This window comes from Dipteris shenzhenensis, chromosome 8 (genome assembly GCF_047967505.1).
Source record: "Dipteris shenzhenensis isolate YYH24624 ecotype China chromosome 8, Dip_SZ_1.0, whole genome shotgun sequence".
Taxonomy (NCBI): domain Eukaryota; kingdom Viridiplantae; phylum Streptophyta; class Polypodiopsida; order Gleicheniales; family Dipteridaceae; genus Dipteris; species Dipteris shenzhenensis.
Window position 1 is genome coordinate 55225357 of NC_141603.1, and position 8857 is coordinate 55234213.

Below are 8857 nucleotides of genomic sequence, written 5' to 3' on the forward strand. Positions count from 1 at the left end.
GGGAGCTCACATCCCCTCGTACTCCAGAACAAAATCCAGTTGCAGAAATGATGAACCGTACCATTCAAGAAAGGTTGCAATGCATGCTTTCCAATGCAAGTCTTACTGGTGGTTTTTGGACTGAGGCAATGAAGGCTGCAGTGCATGTGATCAATAGATCACCTAGTAAGAGTTTGGATGGTGGTATTCCTGAAGAGGCATGGAGTGGCAACAAGCCCTCTTACTCTCATTTGCATATATTTGGGTGTGAGGCATATGCACATGTGCCAAAAGAGCTTTGAAAGAAGCTAGATCCTAAGTCTAGGAAATGCATCTTTCTGGGTTATGGTGAAAGTCGAGAGATGGGCTATGGTCTTCAATGAGAAGAAGATGCGTAAGGCACCCATGAGGGATGTTGAAATGAGGAGAATCACTTTCTAGGATATGAATCCACCTGCATATGTTGATAGACAACAAGCTGTCCATGCACCAAATGTGCAAGAAATGGTACCACCAAATACTCCCACAGGTATACAATCAAGGGTAGATGATGGATCATCTATTGATGGAAATGATGAGCCAAATGTGGCTGATATGTAGGTGGGACAGCAAGGTGAAATGCCCTTGAGAAGAATATCTAGAGTGTCTAGACTACCTGATAGGTTTGTTCCAGGGGTGGACTATGTGATGCTTACTGATTGCAGGGAGCCTTCTCGCTATAGAGAGGCTATGATGCGTGAGGATCAACGCAAGTGGGAGTATGCTATGCAATCAGAGATGAGTTCAGTTATGAAGAATATGACTTGGGACTAGGTTTCTTTGCCACATGGAAAGAAAGCATTGCCATGTAAATGGGTCTACAAGATGAAGGTCAGAGGTGATGATGTGCCTAGGTACAAGGCCCGTTTGGTCGCTAAAGGGTTCGAGCAAGAGAAGGGTGTGGACTTTGATGAGATATTCTCTCCGGTTGTGAAGATGACCACACTTAGATGCATGCTTGGACTAGTGGCATCGAAGGATATGGAGCTTATGCAGATGGATGTCAAGACAGCTTTCTTGCACGGGGATCTGCATGAGCAAATTTACATGGTGCAGCCAGAAGGCTTTGAAGAAAAGGCAAAGAGGATTAGTTTGCAAGCTGAAGAAGAGTCTCTATGGACTTAAGCAAGCGCCTAGAGAATGGTATTAGAAGTTTGATGCTTTCATTCAGTCCCAAGGTTTTAGAAGGAGTGAAATTGATCACTGCCTCTACACTAAAAGGGCTAAGGATAATAGCCTGATAATCCTGGCACTATATGTGGATAATATGCTATTGGCTAGCAAGAATACTTATGAGCTAGATGCATTAAAGGCCAAGTTGCATGAGGCATTTGATATGAAGGATTTGGTACTTGCAGTTCATATTCTTGGTATGCGCATCACGCATGATCGGAGTAGGAAATCCTTTGGCTTTCACAAAAGGAGTATGTTACAAAAATATTGCAGCGTTTCAATATGGAGGGGGGGAAGGCAGTGAGTACTCCATTGCCTCCATATGTGAAACTGAGTCATACAGATAGTCCCAAATTAGATGAGGAGAGGGCCATGATGGCCAAGGTTCCTTATGCATCAGCAGTTGGGAGTCTTATGTATGCTATGATAGCTACTAGACCAGACATTGCATTTGCAGTGGGAGTTGTTAGCCAGTATATGGCTAATCCAGGAAAGAGGCATTGGGAGGCAGTTAAGTGCATCATGAGGTACATAAAGGGTACCAAGGAGATGTGCATCTACTTTGGTAGAGGAGACATGCGTGTACTTGGGTACACAGATTTAGACTATGCAGGGCATGTGGATAGTAGGAGATCCACTTTTGGTTATGTGTTCACCTTTGCAGGTGGTGCAATGTCGTGGATGTCTCGCACAGAAGTGTGCTGCTTTGTCTACCACAGAGGCTAAGTATGTTACAGCCATAGAGGGTTGCAAGGAGGCTATATGGCTTGATCGGCTAGTGGGAGATTTGGGGATTCATACAGGTGTATCGATATTGCATAGTGATTGCATGAGTGCTATTCAGCTAGCATAGAATTCGGTCTTTCATGCAAAGAACAAACACATTGAGGTCAGGTACCATTTCATCAGTTTTGAGGACAAGCGCATAGAGCTTGTCAAGGTTCATACAGATGATAACCCTGCAGATATGCTGATGAAGAGTCTACCTAGTCAGCAGTTTGAGTATTGTCGCGTATTGATGGGCATTGGATAGTATGCTCACTGGTTGTTCTTCCTTAAAGGCACATTGTCCTTTAAGTGGGAGGTTGTGGGGGTTAAAGGTCACTGTGCCTTTACCCCAGTTATGTACAATACTCAAAAGACATATATAAATGAATGAAAAAGAAGATTAGGGTGGTTCTACACCCACCGAAACTTGTGTGGCTCTCTGATTCTCTCTCTCCCTCTTCCGTTCTTGCTTCCGTTGAGAGCACTCTCACAAAATGGTATGACAAAATTTATATGTTTCTTTTAGCTTTGTCTAACAAAACCCTACATTTTGGACATTAGATTGACACAATTTGTATCTTCAAACGTTTGGTGATTTTGTCAAATGTGGCAAAGGCCTTACCAAACCCAATTTGTTAGTTGCAATTGTGAGAAAATAATACAATGTCTGTGCTCAACAGATAACAGGATCTCGTATGCAAGAGAGAAAACAGATAGTATGGAGAATCAAAATTTTGATTACTATAAAACTGATACAATAGATGGCGCTACCTCCCAGATGTGCACTCCTATGAAAGAAGCTTCGATGGCGAGCTGGAAACAGTAGAAGACGGAGGCTGGATGCTAAGGAATCAAGGTTGCTGTAGCCAGATGATGAAATGGGCTTCACGGGCTTGCTCTTATATAGCCACCACAAGTAGACAATTAGAGCCAATTGGGTGACCGACCTAGTTCGCCCAAAACGGTCGATTGGGGGTCGGTCCCGAAATAGGCCACCAACCACACAATAGAATCGGTGCGCAAAATAGAGCAACTACCATACGGTGTCCGTTTGACCCAGAGCCATCCGAGATCATCTGGGGCTCCAAACGGGCCCTGCAACCCGAGAGTGGGCTGCCCCAGGAAATGCTCCATCTACCCTCAGTATGGTCAGTCATGGGATGCCTTCCCACACTTGCATGTAGCCTAATTGGCAGTGTGCCAACTCTATCTGAAGCCATCCAGCCATCAAGCCACACATGACTCCCATCTGGTATCTAAACTAGGACCTACCGGATAACTGAGCTACTCAAATGCCTTCTCCTCATATGGGGGGCTTACAAGTAGAGTTAGCTGGTTCTCGCGTAGTTACACGAAAGTGGAGCATTGATATCTAACATCAATGCACCTTTCATAGTTTGGTCAAGGTGCAGTAAAAGGACCTTGACCTTCAAGTGTTTTCCCATCACCACATGGCTCTAGATTTGCAATTTCCTCTATTTTCCTTAGTCAATATTCCTCCAAAACAAGGAAAAGTTTCTTTTGCAAGGAGTAAAAATCTCAAGTGTTGTGTTATTCTTATGGACAAGTCATTATCTCAAGCTTCTAATGGTTTCAGCAACCCCATAGAAATATTGATGCTCATCATTAATTTGAATCTGTCCAGTATTTATAAATTTAAATACTAAGAAGGAGATGAGCATCTTGAATCTATTCCTGTACCTCCACTATTTGAGGAACTCTCCACCTAGGTTTGGATTTATTGAGGCCGTCAGTCATAAATTGCACGGGTGGTGAATGAGCCTAATAGATGATGGCAATATACATGATACAGTGATGTTTGTATACATAAGGCATGACGGTTGTATACATAAGGCATGTGAGGCATTTGAATACATTTTCTTTAATGAAGGTTTTCTTGAAGACATGGGAAGCTTGGATAGAATGTACCTAGTAAATCTCCTTTTAGCTAATATATAACCTATTTTAGGGGAGCCATTCTAGAGCTTAAATATATATTGTATTATTATGAAGTTTCAAGCTTCACTATAGAACTACAAAGGTGAACTTTAGAAGAAACAAGGAAGATACACAACATAACTCAACAAAAGTTGGTCTACTATTGACCTGCTATGTCCAAATCTATGATGGCCCTACGGGCAAGTAAAAGAGATACTAGAGAGGTGAAGGTTTATTTTTCAAAAGAAAAGACTTCTTCCAAGGAAAGACCTCCCAAGTTACTAAAAAAGGATTTGAAGGTCAATGTCCATGCCAATCAAAACCTGAATGTTGGACAAGAGAAATGAAGGAATGGCTTTATCTAAATGCTCAAGGAAATATTATATAGCCCCTATCCACCCTACTAAGGGAGGCAAACCTCTAGGTGGATGTTGACCATGAAAAGGGGAGCTTGATTTTGTGTCTTGCTAGTGGAATGCAATGAGCAAATCGTGCAAGTGTCAAGCAGTTCTTTCATACACTTTCGAGCACATTTGCATTTAGCTATGTTTTGAAGCTTTAACATGAAGCAATCCTCTAATCAACAAGTTCCTACTATTTGAATCGGCAGGTTGAATGGTGAGATGTGGCTACCCACCTCTACCTAAATCCTTCATGACAATTAGGTGCCTATAGTTATGCTTCTGGCACACTCTGTATAGCACCTATAGGTTTTAGTTCTTTTCTGACAGTCAGGGTAAATTAGAATGTGGGGGCCTTCTGGCAGGTTCCCCTCTACCCTAGTGATGATCCTCGATATACATCCCGCCGACTAGTATTCCTTGGATTCTATTGATTGCTTTTGACCGAGGAGAAGATTGAGCAGTGTTATTTTTCGTGCTTGGATGATATGCGAAGCCACTTGAATATATTATTTTGATGGGAAATTATTATTGACATTGACCACTTTCCAAGGCTTTATAGGGGGAATATGAAGTATCATCCATTACAAGGTGCAATACAAGGAAAACTCATTTCCATGGAAGCTTACCTCTAGGTATAGACCCACGAGACCTAGCGTAAACCATCACCACTTGCCAAATATTGGGATTTGGAATACATATAGGGTTCACCTATTCTTTTGTACTCAGAGTTCTTTTGGCTTTCAGAACTAAGAAGAGGAAAACTGTTTCCAGCCGACACCTTTGTGTATATTCCCCCATTGTGTATGTGAGAAAGCTGCAAGTGAGACTCCTTCCTTCTCTCCCACTCTCTTCAAATGGTATCAGAGTTCGGTTCATGGTAAGGAGCTCAAGAAAGCAAACCAAGTTCGCGGTGTCCTAGTAAGAGGATCAGTGTTGCTTTCCTTTTTTTTCGAGTTTGGGAGCAAATATCTGCAGGTACCATAGCCGAAAAGTGCAAGAGTGTATTGTTTAAGATTGGGACGCCCTTCGCGGTATGGCGAAAGAGTAGTAGGATGGGGCAAAGCCCCAAGTGAAATTATTTTTTTGATTCGAGGCCATTTCAGGGCCCGTTTTGGTGGCGGAAGTTTTCCGCAGGCACTCAGGAAAGTGCCCTATTTTTGCTGTCCAACCACTATTCTACAGGTCGATGAAAAGTTATCGCAGAAATTACATCGTATGCCTATGCATAGAGATATTGGGAGTGAGATAATCATTCTTATTACTTGTTGATGCATAATCATCACTAGGAAGTGATTGTGTGGTCAAATACCACTTTCGTCAGTTTTGCGGATTTGCCCTTGTGAGGTAGAAGCTGTGTTTTTTTTTGCAGTGATAGAATATTTTGCAGTGTTCTGTAATGGCGTTTGATGCTCTGTCATAGATTGTCACTAAAAAGCTTGACAAGAACAACTTCCAAGCATTGAAGTTTAGAATGACGAATTTCCTTAAGGAAAAAGGCTATTGGGAGTTCATTACTGGAGCTAAACAAGAACCAATTATTCCTAATGTTCCCAATCAACAGGAGTTGCAGGCATTTAAAGGCTGGCATGAGAGAGCCAAAAAAGTTATGTACTGGCTGTCTATCAGTATTTCAGATTATATGATTGTGCATATTCAAGATGCAAGCACGCCGAAGGAGGCGTGGGATACTTTGACAAAATGTATAACACAAATACACAAGCCAGGAAAATGCACTCAAGCAAGAGTTGCATAATGTGCAGAGAGAAAATATGAGCATCAATGACTACCACATGAAGGTGAAGAAGATTGCAGATGCACTTGCTTCTATTGGGTTGCCAGTGGAAGACGATGATTTAGTTTCTGTGACCTTGAATGGTCTAGGAAAGGATTATGCACAATTCCGGACATCCATTGCCGTCCGTGAGAATTTTCCTGATTTTGAGGAGTTGATTGCTCTTCTAATTTTTGAAGAGCAGAGAAATGGTGGTGCATCTTCTTCAGGAGGAACTTTAAAAGAAGTTTTCTTCTACTCAAATGCTGGAAGAGGTAGAGGCAGAGGTAGAGCAGGCCGATTTGGAGGCCGTGGCAGAAATTAGAATATGTAGCAAATGGAAGAAAACCAGTCCTATGGAGGAGGACATGGTAACTTTAGAGGCAGGGGGAGCCAAAGAGGTTGTGGTGGATGGCAGAGAGGCCAAAATGCAAACAACAATGTTAAATGCTACTATTGTGGTAAAATGGGTCATATGGTAAAAAGCAAAATGACATCATGACTAGAAAATTGTAGCAAGCCAATTATCCATCCTCTAGTAGACAGGGTGATGATAGAAATGAGCATCTATTTATGGTGGAGCACATGACCAATTATATGACAAGTGCAGAAGAAAGCAATGATGTGTGGTATGTTAACTCAGGTGCATCAAACCACATGACAGGTCATGTAGAATGGATGCAGGATGCCAGGAAAATGGAAAGACTAGGATTTGTGGAGACTGGTGATGATACTACACATCCTATTGTGCAGATTGGTAAAATTCCTTTGTCTATGCAAGATGGAAAAAAAAAATACCTGTCTGATGTATTTCATGTCCTGAATATCACCAAGAACCTAGTTTCTGTTGGTCAAATGGTTGAGTAGGGCTTGCAGGTTAGATTTAATCCTCATGGATGCTTTGTTGAGGATATGAAAAATAAAGGTCGCTTGATAGCAAAAGGGAAGAAGGGCAAGATGTTTACATTGGATGCGGACATGCTTAAATTGAGTGCAGCAATGTTTGCACATGGGACCGATGTAGTTGCATATATTGATATCTGGCATAAACGCATTGATTGTGTTGATGTATAACGACTTAAATTAATGCAGGCCCAAAATATTGTTGTAGGATTGCCTAAGTTCAAGGTTGCAGAAATGCATAAGGTATGTGAAGCCTATCAATTTGGAAAACGGGCAAGGGAACCATTTCATAGACATGCTCAAGAGAGTAAGAGGCCATTGGAAGTAATCCACTCTAATGTGTGGACTACTAAAGCTACATCTATTGGAGGCTGTCATTATTTTCTCACTTTTATTGATGACTACAATAGAAAAGTTTAGGTGTATTTTATGAAAAAGAAAAGTGAAGTGTTTGAGCATTTCAAAGCTTTTAAAGCTATGGTTGAAAAAGAATGCCTGCAAATAAAATGCCTAAGGTCAGATGGAGGGGGAGAGTACCTCTCAAATGAGTTTGCAAGTTTCCTGTGGAAGCATGGCATAAAGCAGCAATATTCATGCAGTCATACCCCATAGCAAAATGGACTTGTAAAAAGGAAAAACAGGCATATTGGAGATGTATCTCGTGCCATGCTCAATGAAAAAGACCTATGAGATTATTATTGGGCTGAAGCAGTTGCTATAGCAGTCTACATAATGAACAGGACTCCCACTGCATCAATACATGACATGACACCAGAGGAGAGGTATACTGGTAGGAAACCAGATATTTCTCATTTGAAAGTTAAATTGCTTATGTTCATGTGCCAGATGAGTTGAGATCCAAGTTGGATCCAAAAGCTATGAAGTGCATCTTTATTGGTTATTCTCTGCAGCAGAAAGGGTATAGATGCTATAACCCTTCTACTCGTAAGTTTACAGAGAGTAGAGATGTTGTTTTTTATGAGATGAGTAGCTGGTATAAACCAATAAATGTGATTGATGATGTAGATGCACAAAATGGTAATGTTGCACAAAATTCATAGCAACAATCACAAAATATTAGTGGACCTATAGTGTCCTCTAGCAGTGGTTCACATACTTCGCCATGGACAGGCAGATTGAGATCAAGAGGATCTCCTCAAAGAAATGCAGATAGTGGTATGCAAGTATCACAAAAAGGAAAAGAGAAAGTAGATGAGCCCATGGTTGATGTGAATGTAGGTCACTCGTATGTGGATGGTGAATCCAATGGCTTAGAACAGAGCCTTGATGATGAGTTGGGTATTCCTTCTGTTGTTACACCTGGAGTAAGGAAGACAAGGGATGTTTTGAGAGCACCTGGTAGTGAGCCTATTTTGCGCAGGTCTATCAAAGCTAGGTATCCTATGGATAGGCTGAAATATGATGGATTTATAGCCATTCACTATGCCTATATGGTCAAAGTGATACATGAACCAGAACCCAAACCAGAACCCACTTCTTTTGAGCAAGCCATGGGAAAAGAAAAATGAGAGAAAGCCATGGATGAAGAAATGGATGCCTTGGAAGCAAATGCTACATGGGAAGTGGTGCCTTTGCCTAAAGACAAGAATGCAATTGGCTGCAAGTGGGTTTATAAGGTGAAGCATGATGCAAATGGTTTTGTGAACAGATACAAGGCAAGATTAGTTGTCAAGGGGTATGCACAGACATATGGCATTAATTATGAAGAAACATTCAGTCTGCTTGCAAGGATGGCAATCGTAAGAGCAGTCATTGCTATGGCTGCATCAAAGGGATGGTCTTTACATCAGATGATGAGACTGGGGTTCAGATATAGTTGCATGGATACACTAATGCTGATTGGGCTGGTAGTATTTCTGAT